This window comes from Seriola dumerili, unplaced genomic scaffold (genome assembly GCF_002260705.1).
Source record: "Seriola dumerili isolate Sdu_G_001 unplaced genomic scaffold, Sdu_1.0 BDQW01000003.1, whole genome shotgun sequence".
NCBI classification, from domain to species: domain Eukaryota; kingdom Metazoa; phylum Chordata; class Actinopteri; order Carangiformes; family Carangidae; genus Seriola; species Seriola dumerili.
The window spans coordinates 3,659,113-3,671,304 of record NW_019174258.1 but is presented as its reverse complement, the minus strand read 5'-3'; positions in this window follow the sequence as shown (position 1 = coordinate 3,671,304).

The window sequence follows — 12,192 nt, the reverse complement described above, 5'->3', positions numbered from 1 at the left end:
GTAAACACCTCGGAGGACACTTAACCTCTCAGAGCTGCAATCAAGTATGCACCAGCAGGCCTTTTCACTCCACAACCCCTACCCTTCTGCCCTGCTTAGCCTGAATTGCTTTGTCCTCATTCTTTCGGCCGTAGTGGCGGCTTTGCCCTAGAAAATTTTTATCATTCATAAGTTTTGATTAAGAAACTTTCCTGGGTTGGTAGAGTTCCTTTTGAGGACTTGGTTGCTGCCAGTTGCGAACTTCCTTGTATCATGCTATAGGTCTGATACACATTGTATTTGGTTTTCTTCTTCTCAACTTGGTTAGGGGTTAATTTGACACAAGCTGCGTACAAACAACGGCACTTGTGACAGGTCAGTGCAGTGCCATGTGCAGCGTGGGGTGTCTGCGGATCAAAAGGTAGGTCACATTGTGTCTGTGACTGCCACTGCTTTCGACATCTGCTCCATAACAGAGCTGAAGGAGACCATCTGTTTGCAGCTGAAAAAGCAGAACAACACAGAAGAATCAACAGAGCTTTTAAGTTCTGCTTAACATCTGAGGAGTTAAGCCAGAGACACATAAAGAAATTGACAATTTGTTGAATCGAGAAATACAGTTAGATTTTGTTTAAAAGGATCAGCTCTTTGGGGGATCTCTGTAAAAATCTGAGCCGCAGCAAGGATTCTGCAGGGAAAACGAATCCCTTAATAAACATAGACAAACATTATATTGTGGTCAAATGAACAGTATAAAACATAGGCTATAAAGCAAAGATTGAGATGGTGGAGCGAACAGCGGCAGCAAACATATCTGGCACAATTGTATCAGCAGAGGAACACTGAGAAATGTCAGGTAATAATGGCTGTGCTGTCCACCTGCATGAATATGGTTGGATCATATATATGAATGAAGAAGTTAATGCTAAACATCTAATGGAAGCACGTATTTTAAATTGGATTCCCATACTGTTTTACTCGTGTTATTCTGCCCTCTAGGGAAGAGTAGTGCAAGTAGTGGTGCAAACTAGTATTGAGAGTGGATAGCAGCCAAACACGTCCATCACATGATGAATATATCACGAGGAGTAGGGAGAATTTATGATAGCTTCTCAGCCTGTTGACAGGGGCGACAGCCAAGAGTCTACAGACTGTAAGAAACCAACAAAAACACAAACTAAACGTCATAAATTAGCTCACAGTCAATCTTAAAACACATGGAGGGGAATAGATGGAGAGTGTGTTCCCTGCTGGTGCGATTCTCCCAATTAGCCTCATCTGTCGTGGTGGATGCGTGGTTAATAACTAAGTTATCTACACTGCTCATTAAGACTTCCCCAGGCATTGTGTGCCATCAACATCAAACACAGTCTGTCTCGTTTTTTTTTTTTCCCCACATCTTCTGGATATGGAAGAGGGTGTGTCTCCTGTCTCTGTGTTTAACAGACTAGTAATTAACTAGTGGTCTCTTATCTCCTCATGTTGACAGAGTTGTCAAAAAATCTGTGAGTCACATAGACAGCGAGGGAAAGTTGGGAAGATATGCAGGCTGATACGGTTACATACAGGCATTTGAGAAGAAACTCTGTGTGTTTTTATTAATACTTTAAAGGGACCTCTGTGAGTCTCTTGTCACTTCATGTTGACAGAGACATGGAAATGTGTCTGAACACATGAGTCATACGGTGAAGTAATGGAGGACGAGAGAGGTAGAGAGGATTAGTGCTTGCTCAGAGATTGAAATTATGCATTATTTAGTGTTGCATGTGCCATTGTTATGTGTTGTCCGGCCCTGTCTAGCACTGCCCTCGCCTCACTACTAATCCAAATTTCATTGTCCTTTTAGCACTGCAACACTGATTTGAAAAGTGTAAACCTCAGATAACAAGAAAGAGAGGAAAATAAAGAGAGAATGCAAAGTGAGAAAGACAGAAAAAGTCAAAGAGTGGATGAGGCAGAGACAGAGGGCAGAAATGAGTGACAGCAGGAAGAGATGAGAGTGGGATTTCAGATGAGAGAGAGACTGTGGAAAGATATGAGAGAGAGAAGGGGAGAGAGAGGGAGAAATTGAATGGGATATCAGATGAGTGGGCCATTAGTCACTGTCTTCTTGCTTCCTGCTGTGACTGTGTTTCCATGACGACAATTAGCATATCAGACATTAACCCCGCCTCCACAGCCCCCATTGCCTTGTTAACCAATTAACTTCTGAGTCAGTGAGGACTAAGCCAGAGAGAACAGAAACTGGATATAAGAGTCAGTTATACTCTTAGTGCTTCACCACTTTAAGAATTAAGTCAGGGTTGATGATGAAATATTAAAGTTGTTACTTATCTTAAAGTCTTACAAGGTCTTGCTTGATACTGTACTCGCATGCCATATGGATGTTGATAGGATTACTGTTTGCAGGTAGAAAAGCTATGACACTCCAAAGACTGTAAGACTAAATGTTGGTGCAAAAAAATGTGTAACTTCACTTACTGTAACTTTGTACATAGCATCTTTGCAGTTTTCTTAATTTGCTATGGACTTAAGGAAATCACTTGCACCCCTTTTTATTTTAAGTCTTTGATATTTTAACATTATCACTACTCAGCTTTTTCAAGATATTGGATGCTCTGTGACCTGCACAACTTCTCTACTGTGGCCTTGTACTTTAATGCAGGATTACACACTTAAAAGATACAAAGAGCGACCCTGAAGATACAGCAGCAGAGTGAGAACTGGAGCGGTGCTAGTTCACTCTCCAGCCTCAACATGTCTCTGGTCTATGTGTGACAGGACTGGTCAGCGGCTACCTGTTAAAGTGCCCTTGAACAAGGCACTGAATCATAAACTAGTGGTGACACTGTACTCACTGCCAGCCCTCTGCTCTATCCGTTCTGAAGAAAAGTTTGTGAAAGGACGATGTATTCTGCAATGAAAGGTGGCTGCTCAAAAAACAATTCTAAAGTGCCCTTGAACAAGGCACTGAATTCCAAATTCCTCCAGGGGTGTTGCATTGCTGCCAGGCCTGTGCTCTGTGACGGAGCGCCTGTGTGCATATACAGTATATAGGAGGGGTGTGCAGAATAAGGTATTTAAGGTACTTTATCATAAAAAGGAGAGCCCTGATTCATTGGTTTGCCTTAAACACTGCAGAAGCCAAACAGGGAAATAAAAAGGATGTAAAAGACAACCTACTTTCATCCAAACATTTATGATGATATTGTATATGTGTGTTTGTAAGCAGAACAATTTGTTATTTAAGCTACACTGATAGTAATTTTATATAAACAATGGATCAATAATTTGAGATGGGTCCCTTGTAGTGACAAACCGACAGATGTTAATCACCTGACTCTGCTGTTATACCCCCATCTCTACAATGTATTTTAGCCTGTTTCAACTCAATGTTGAGGTTTCACAACTTGCACCTCTAACTGTGTCTAACTTTGTGTCAGTCCCACTGCTCTCGTCAACTTCATTTCCAGCCATAGCAGGCAGCAGTTTTCAGCAAAAAAATTAAGTTTGCTAACACTTAAGCCGTATCAGCTTAAAAAGAAGACCGTATGTCACTTGTTATTTTATTTGTAAGGGGCCATGTGCAATATTAAACAAATTAAAACAAAATTTTGCTATAACCTTCCAGTTGACTCACTGAAGTTGTCTCTCTGTTTGTCTATCTGTCCCTTTCTCTGTCTATCATGAAAAACACTTTCTAGCCAGCAGTAACAATTGCATCTTGGTAACACGTGTCAGTTTCAGCTTCACGCAGAATCAGATTACGAATGAATTGCTGTAACTGTGGATTATGTACTTAAAGTAAGCATGTTTAGATAATGCATGTTCACCTTATCTTACATTTAGAAACTTATACACACACGCACACACACACAGGACAGGACACAAAGATCAGAGAGCAGGATTCCCACTGTAGGTCAGTTACCATAGCAACAGAACAGAACGCACCGGAGACCTGTCGCCATAGGAACCAATGGTAAGAGAGGGAGGAGAGAAAGAGAGAGACAGAAAGACAGAGACAGAAGGAGAAAGAGAGATGTAAACAAAGACAGGGATAGAGAAATACTGTGGGGAGATGGAAACAGAAAAAGTGAGCGAGAGAGGGAAAAGAGAGACATAATCAAAGTCACGAAGGCAGAAGGCGGAGGAGGAGGAAAATGAGACAGCTCAGAGAGGTATGACTGTATCAAGTGTACCCCCATACAGCATGTGCGAAGCGCCATGTTAGAAACATATGCTGTGGACACGTCAAGTAAGTGTCATTTACAGCTCATACGTCAGTGTATACTAAACAATATACCAGGTTGAAAATGATCAGCTTTATTCTCCACACAAGAACTGCCCGCTGCGGTGATTGTGTTCTCCTGTGAGATTATGCAAAACATACTCCCTGTCTCAAGGGCAGTACAATGGTAGCATTACTCACAAAACATTCCTGCTTCGTCAGTGTTTTCAAAACTGTGACCTTTGAATCACGACACTGAGGCTAGCTGCCCGAGTAAAGCTACAGTAAAAAATAATTTAGAGACTCCAGCTGTTCCTGTAGGTTTGGGCAGAGAGATCAACTAGGAGTTTTCATTTCAGCGTTAAAAGGGCTGGCTGCAGGCTGCATCCTGCTTTTCTCGTCACTTGTGTACTGCTTATGGTGCAATATTTATGGCTTATTAGTCCATCACTAAAATGACTTCTTAAAGAACTTTCTTGCATGAATGACACTAACTTTTAAATGGATGAAAGAAAAGATAGGAACTGGCCCTCTGCGCAGCTTTCAGACGGATGCTTACTGGCAGCTGTTTAAAGTAATTTGCAGCCTTTTTAAAAATTCATAGTGTATTGTAGCTTGTTGCCTGATGCTCATAATGTATAGTTGGATACTTATGGCTACTTAGCATTAAGCAAGGCCTCCAAATTTTGCCCGCTGCATCTACTTGTAGGAGCAACATCATAATGTTATTTGCGTGAGCATTTTTGTCTGAGCTCCGGAAGAAAATTATAGTAACTCCAAAAAAGTTTTCTGCAACACAGCACTGTGCAAGTGAACCAATGCTCATTCAATGTAATCTATACCAAGTCTTCTACTGCTGCTTTGCGGTGCTCTGGATAAGATGGTGCACGCCATGCTATGTTTAATATTTCAATATACCCTTTTGTCCACTTTTATGGTCTTTATAATAGAGAAGTTATTATCCATAATGGTGGTATTTAAATGGTGGTGTGGTGGTGAAGAGACATCAAAACGTAAAAGCAGAGTGAGAAAGAGTCAGCCACACAGGGAGTGGGAGAGGGAGGAAAAGACAGAGAGCAACTACTGATAGGGAAGAGAGCAAAAAGCAGACAACAAGAGGGAGCAAAAAATAAGATCAGGCAGCAGGAAGACTTAGAAAGGGCAAGGGGAGACAGAGAGAGACAAAGAAAAGGCTGGTGTGTATGTGTGTGTCATAGTCTAGAGATTAGCGCAAGCTTAGTTCTTATTCCAATCACACACACTGCCTAATGAGCTAATGGGCCTGACAACTAGACAGACACACACAGAGTGTGAGGGACAGGGAGAGAGAGGCGGGAAGATGGATGGAAAGTCACTATGCTAGTCAGCCAGCCATTCATCCATTCAGACGGTCAGTCAGCTAGTCAACCTTTTAGCCCCTTGTCCCACGGCGAGGTTTGTGTGTCTGCTGCAGATGAAGAGCTGCACAATATTCCAGTGGTATTTTGTAAAAAAAAAAAAAAAAACTGACTCTTCATCTCTCGACCTTCTTGTCTCTTCTTGTCTTTCAGTCTTTCCTCCCTTTTTCTCTACACACAAACACACATCAGTTGAAAATGTCTGTGAATTTTATGAATCACAAAGACACAGAAACTTTGATGAAGTTCCTCCCCTGGATTTAAAGTGCTGCACAATGTAGCACCCCCTGTGGTGTCAAGATCACAATTATGGGGTGTTTGATAAGAAGCCATTTTACAGATTTGTAAAGTAAATGACTAGTCTACTCGACAGTGTCCTGTGACTAGCTGAGTAAGACCTACAGAAATCAGCAACAGCTTCATGATTAGCACCGCCTGTGGTGCCAAGTTCTGGCTCTCCTGGCTATTATCAATATGTGTTAGAGATAGCGGAATTGCTAAAATAATTATGAATTTGTCTTCAGATAGGAAATACTGAAATTAAGTAAGTGAAATTCAAAAAGAAAAAGAAAAGATAAAGTTAGTTTTTCTTTTTTAAAGCAGCCAATTGCTGATTCCTTTGGCCTCAAACAAAATGGTATCATTATTATTATCATTACCATTATTCTCTAATTATCATTCCAATTATAATCAAGGCTTTTCCCACATGGCAATTCTGTTCTCTTTTACTATCTTTCTCTCTCACTTCTTCCTTCTCTCTGTGTTCCTGTCTTTTTGCCGCTGTATATTTGCTCCGTGTTTGGAATATGTTGTTGTGGTTTTTCAGACGGCGCTCTCTTTACTTCATTAAATCATTTTCCACTTTTAGCCATTTCCAGGGGGCATCAATATTACCAGAGCAGGTCAGCAATTTGCTTGTGCCCGTGGAAACATTGTCGGTGTCAGTCACTCCACGAAATGCTAAAATGATTTACTGTGGCCCTGTGGTAACCATGGTAACACATCAAGCAACATCACCTAGAGTGCTGAAAAACAGGTAGAGCTGTGCTTCAAGGGGATCTATGACTTTTGTAAAGCCTTGCCACTGGTTACTCAGTTGTTAGTATTTAGATGTGACGTTCACAAGTGGGTAAATGCGGGAATCATCAGGTCTCCACCTGGATACAATTATCCACTGATTTAACTCAGAATACAGTGTGCGTTTTAAGACGCAGCAGGAGCAGCCAGAGAAGATCAGTCATTTGTTCATCTCTGATGTTAAAACTGCTGACGTCCTGAGTTAGTAATTACTAATCTTCAGACCTCCCATGGCAATAATGTAGTCCACAGATGGCTGTAAGATTTATGCATCTATTCATCCGCTGACCATTTATCCTGTTTGGAACTTCATCGTCATGTTTTTCAAAGCTTTGTGTGTCTTTGAAAAACATGATAACTGTCAGATCCCTTAAAAAAGATGAATGATGCTAATTAGCATCCAGACTTCTGTGTAGATTCCTTTGTAATTCTCACTTGACAGTTTTTTGGGCACCCTCTATTTATTTCAAAAGAATCCACTAAATTTATTTGTGTGTATTTTGATTATGAAAATGAGATTTTGAATAAACCAATAAACCAAAAGCCAGGGTTTAAGATGGTGATGGGATTTTAAAAATAGCTTCTTTTTTTTTCTTTTTAACTTAGATTAACATAAACAGCACTTCCATTCTGTTTTCTCTCCATTTTTCTTTCCATTTGCTAAGATGATAAACTGTGCTCATAGCAAAAGGACACTAAATTGTGGTCATCAGTGTCGTCTTGTTGCAGGAAATAAAACATTTTGAATGCGTGGTGAAGCTTAATTTCAACTGATGTTATTTTGAAATATTTTTGGTTAAAAGCTCAAAACGATAAGCCTTAAAAATAGTATAGTCACACTTTTGTCATTTAACAGCTGAATATGAACTATTCACAAGTGATTTTGTTGTCTTCCATGTGATGTTTCCATCTTTTTGATTTTCATGTGTACTGCATGTTGGTGTATTCATGCGTGTTCATGTGCGTGCTTGTGCTCGTGGACTGACAGGCCAACTGTTGTGAAATTTACTGGGCATCTGGACCGGTGTTCATTATTGCTGAATGTTCTGTGAAGGAAGCTGCAACAGAAAGGGAGAGAGACAGTGAGAGAAAGAAAGAGAGAGAGAGAGTCAGTGGATGACAACAGCAGCATCAATCACCTTGTCAACGAGCATCCTTCACCACTTCAGCACCGGGGCACAGATGTTTGGCTGGGTGTGTGTGTGTATGTGTGAGTGGATGGCTGCATTTAGCTATTGGATATACAGTATGTATGGCAGCTACAACTCTGTCGCACAGAGGAGAACACCAAAACCTTCGGCACAAGTAGAAGAAGAGCATTGTTGCAGCTCAACAGCAGCTAGATGTTATAAATGATGGACTATACAGCACAGTGTAGGGCACAGTCAGTGAGAAATATGTGTTTCATGGTGCAGGGCCAGAAATTTCATCAGAAGGCTGTTTTCTTATGCATTTTTGTGACAAACATCAGCGTAGGTAGGGGGCCTACACAAATCACAGTCCACATTTTTCTCCGTTGGATCTGTCTTTCTAGATTCTCTGACCCCCTGTGGATCGTCAGTGACAGTTTTTGTTAGTGGTTTCCAGGGCTGAGCCAGCAGCAACCTAAATGCCTTTGAAAGAACATGTTGGAAAAAAACATTAATGAGTCTGGGTTCTGAAAGAGCTAAACAAGGACAGTGGTGCATTCTCCTGTCTACTGTGTCTAGTTATGAGTTACAGCTGAAACAGAATTCAGCAAAATGACATCAAGATAGCTGTCTCCATGTGTGAATGAGGGACTGGGTATCATTTGAAACTTTTTTCTTGTAGTGCTTATGTCATACCTGAGTACCTGCTGGATCCAAAATGATACTTTTACTTTTTCCTTTGACACTCTTATTGTTAATTTTACAAAAGAAGCAGCTCTCAAAATGTTGTCCATACAAGCGCCCATACAAAAATGTTTCCTCAAATAAAATTTTTTAAAAGCAGCAAAATTATGAATTTGAGAATCTGATTAAATTAACAACATTGCAGATCTGCCTAAACAAACTGATGCACATTTGGGTTTTTACCAAAAAGGACTGATGTTGCTTGATTATCACTCACAGTCTTTAAACACAATTAAAATGCATATTGTGCTCCTTTTACACCTCATCTGTTCTTCAGTCAGTAATGCAGGTAATCAATCTTACAGGGAATCAATAACTTCAGTGCAAAATATGAACATTCAAAAATCACTGTTGACTTAGATATATATCCAACTTACTGTACACAAATACAGAAAATCTTGAGTGCTGTGAGTGTTTCAGAAAGGATTTGGAAAGTAAGAATGGTGTTTGAGGTTGTCCTAGTTTTGAGGGAGGGGTACTTCCTCATTTGTTCAGTTTTTTCCTTCTTAAAGCCCATATAAACTTTTATGAGAAAAAGCTATTTTAAATATGCAAACAATTACACTGCAATACCCCCCATTGCCTCCATTTCTTTCATTCTGTTCTTTTATTTATTTTTCTTCCATTTCTCATTTTCACTGTCTCTCATTTCATACTGATTAATTGCAAAGTCTCTTTAAGATGCCTGGGAAGCAAAGTGCAGTTTATGTAACATTTCAACATCAAAATGAGACGTGTTTTTGAGGAGGTAAGTATTTTAATGTAAACAACCAAAACACATTTCCGTTGCAAATCCGCCATACAGAAAATGTTTTTGCAAACCTTGAGAAAAGCCTGCATGCATTTTATACGATTTGACCTGGTATTTACCAGCGAGGAACACAAACACAATTCTTGGAAAAAAGCACTGTAAACACATGAAGCTAGGTTTCATTCACTTTTCCTCTGTCTCTCTCCTCCCCCGCAATGTCTTTATCCTCCTCTGCCTTTCTTTTTGCCTATCCTTTTTCTTTTCTCTCTTTCTGTAAGTTAGAGTACAGCAAATGATTAAGTCATTTGGAAAGCTTGTATGGTGTTTTACAGTGAATATTGGCTCAGTATTTTCGTGAGTCAAGTCAATGCTACAAGCATATGGAAGATATTGATAAATAACATACTATTCTCCAACCCCTCCTACACCCAGTGCTTTGCTATGCTCTCTAAAACAATGCCTGGAAAGTCTATACACATGCGCAGACCTATGCATACGTGCACACAAACACACAGACACACACTTACAACACACTGGCACATACTCAGACATTTCCCAGTGTCCCTTTGTGCGTTGTCTTATCGACAATGACTCCATGAAATTATACAAATCTAATCAAAAACCAGCATGCACGCAAACGCAAACACAGACACAACCACGCACACACAGACACACACAAACACAGACACAACCACGTACACATAGACACAAACACACCCACGTGCGCGTGTGCACACACACACACACACACACACACTCTCTCTCACTCACTCTCCCTGGCTCTCCACAGTATATTGACAAACCCCACTAGCTAATCCAGTGTGTGGGGAGTGCTGCTGGAGACAGAATTAGGTGGATAACACTGGATTGTACCCCACCCCCCACCCCCCTCCCCACCCGCACTCCTCCTTTCCCACCACATGCATGTGTGTGCATGTGTTTCCGCGTGTCCTCCGTGTGTGAGCGAGAGAGAGATTAGATTTCCCACAGTGCACTGTACTCCTACTGTAGATTAACTGCTCTTAATGTGCCCTCTCAATCCAAAAGTACAGAACTTAAAAAAGTCCTGTTTTGTGCAGAAAACCACATGAGGCTCCCCTGTGACTGTAGCCTTATCCAGATTAAGTATTCCTAAAGCTTTTCCCTTCGGTTTGACAGTTCTGCTTTGCGGCATCTACGCCTGCATGCACCTTTGTCACCAAGATGAATTTGTATTATAACCAACTAATTCCCAATATTACAGTAGCTGCCCCGGGGATTCACTATCGCAACTGGCACTACAGCTTTCTCCCTACCGCTCAATATCAGTAATTGCAAACAGGTGAAATAACTAGAAGAAACAATAATCCCCAAAGTAAGTGGAGTAATATAACCTGGATCAATGTCTCCTTTGTGTCAGAGTGTATTAAGAACAATTATTAAACAACACTTAAAATGAGATTTTTAAAGTTTGACTACATGTCCCCAGAGCAGATTTTGGAGTCAGACCACTTTTAAACTCTTGTGAAACTATGTGCACCGGCAAATTAAAATATCCATTTGAACCATCCATCATCTGTGATGCAGTATGTGACTTAAATTCAATCACTGAAACTCACTCTGCAGTACTTGATTGCACAGTGATAGCCTGGCTTTACTGTAAGTGACTGAGAGTGTGGGAGCGAATAGCTAGCATGGGTGTGTTTATTGTTCAGCTATAAATAAATGTTACAATTTTTCAGCCATCACTACTCAAAATACATTTTTTCACTTGAGTGTTTAAAGGCTTTATTATAGCCAGAGGGCAGCTTACATGTGCAGCTCACATAAGAGCGAAGTAGAAGTGAATTCAGCCTGTCAGTAACTAGAAGGCAAGAGAGACACAGAGAACACAGGCTGAGACGAAGAGACAGAGGTGGTAAGAGAAGGGTAAGTGAGCTTTTTTACACAAGATTCCGGTTATTTCTACAATATTGTACACTCACGTATCACAGGACGTTTTTTCTTCAGCAAATGTGCACAAGTAATGTTTAAACACAGGAAAGACTGATGAAGTATTGGGATGCACATTGACCACATGCAGCATATTCTTTTTACAGGTGTCTGTGTGAATGTGTGTGTCTGCCAGGTGCAAGTCATATAAGAGCGAGTGTGTGTGTGATTGAATGTATGTAAAACATCTTCAAAGACCAGGTCCAGTGAGTTCAATAAAAACATTCATATTTTTGGGTCACAAGCAGGACTTACGGTTGTGACGCCCATTACGGAAACATATATGTCTCATAATAAGGACAGACCATCTGGACAACACAGTATTAGCATGCCCTTTGGACTGATGCCCTCTTCTCTCTCTCTCTCTCTCTCTCTCTCTCTCTCTCTCTCTCTCGCCTTCCCTCGCTCTCTCCTTCTCATATGTCTTGCCAGGTTTGTTGTCTGAGCATTTTTTGCCCTAAAATCAGTCACTTCTGTGGGGATTAGAAAGTCGGATTGAACTGAATGTATTCAGCTGCTCATTTCCTGCAAGACTTTGACTGTCTACTTTTGTAACATTACCCTACTGCAGAAATCATGTCGGCTTTTAGTGTCCTTGTATTTTAACCTTTTTTAGAGCTCTATCAATCATTTGGCCTTCGTCGACAGTGATGAAACCGAGGCCCCTGTCATGTGGCTAGACGTTGATGATAAACATCTTGTGTGTCAGTTATATTTGTCTGGGAGCAAAGCTTATCATAACGTTGAGTCACCTAAAAATACACAGGAAAAAGTTTGAATTAAGTTGATAGAGACACAAAGTCCTGACATCACCTCCGGGCTAGCTGTTCCACTGGCAATCTCACTCAGAGTTCTGTCATCTGTCTGAAAGGGGAACCATGGTTCTGGGGTTTTCCATCCATAATCCATAATGAC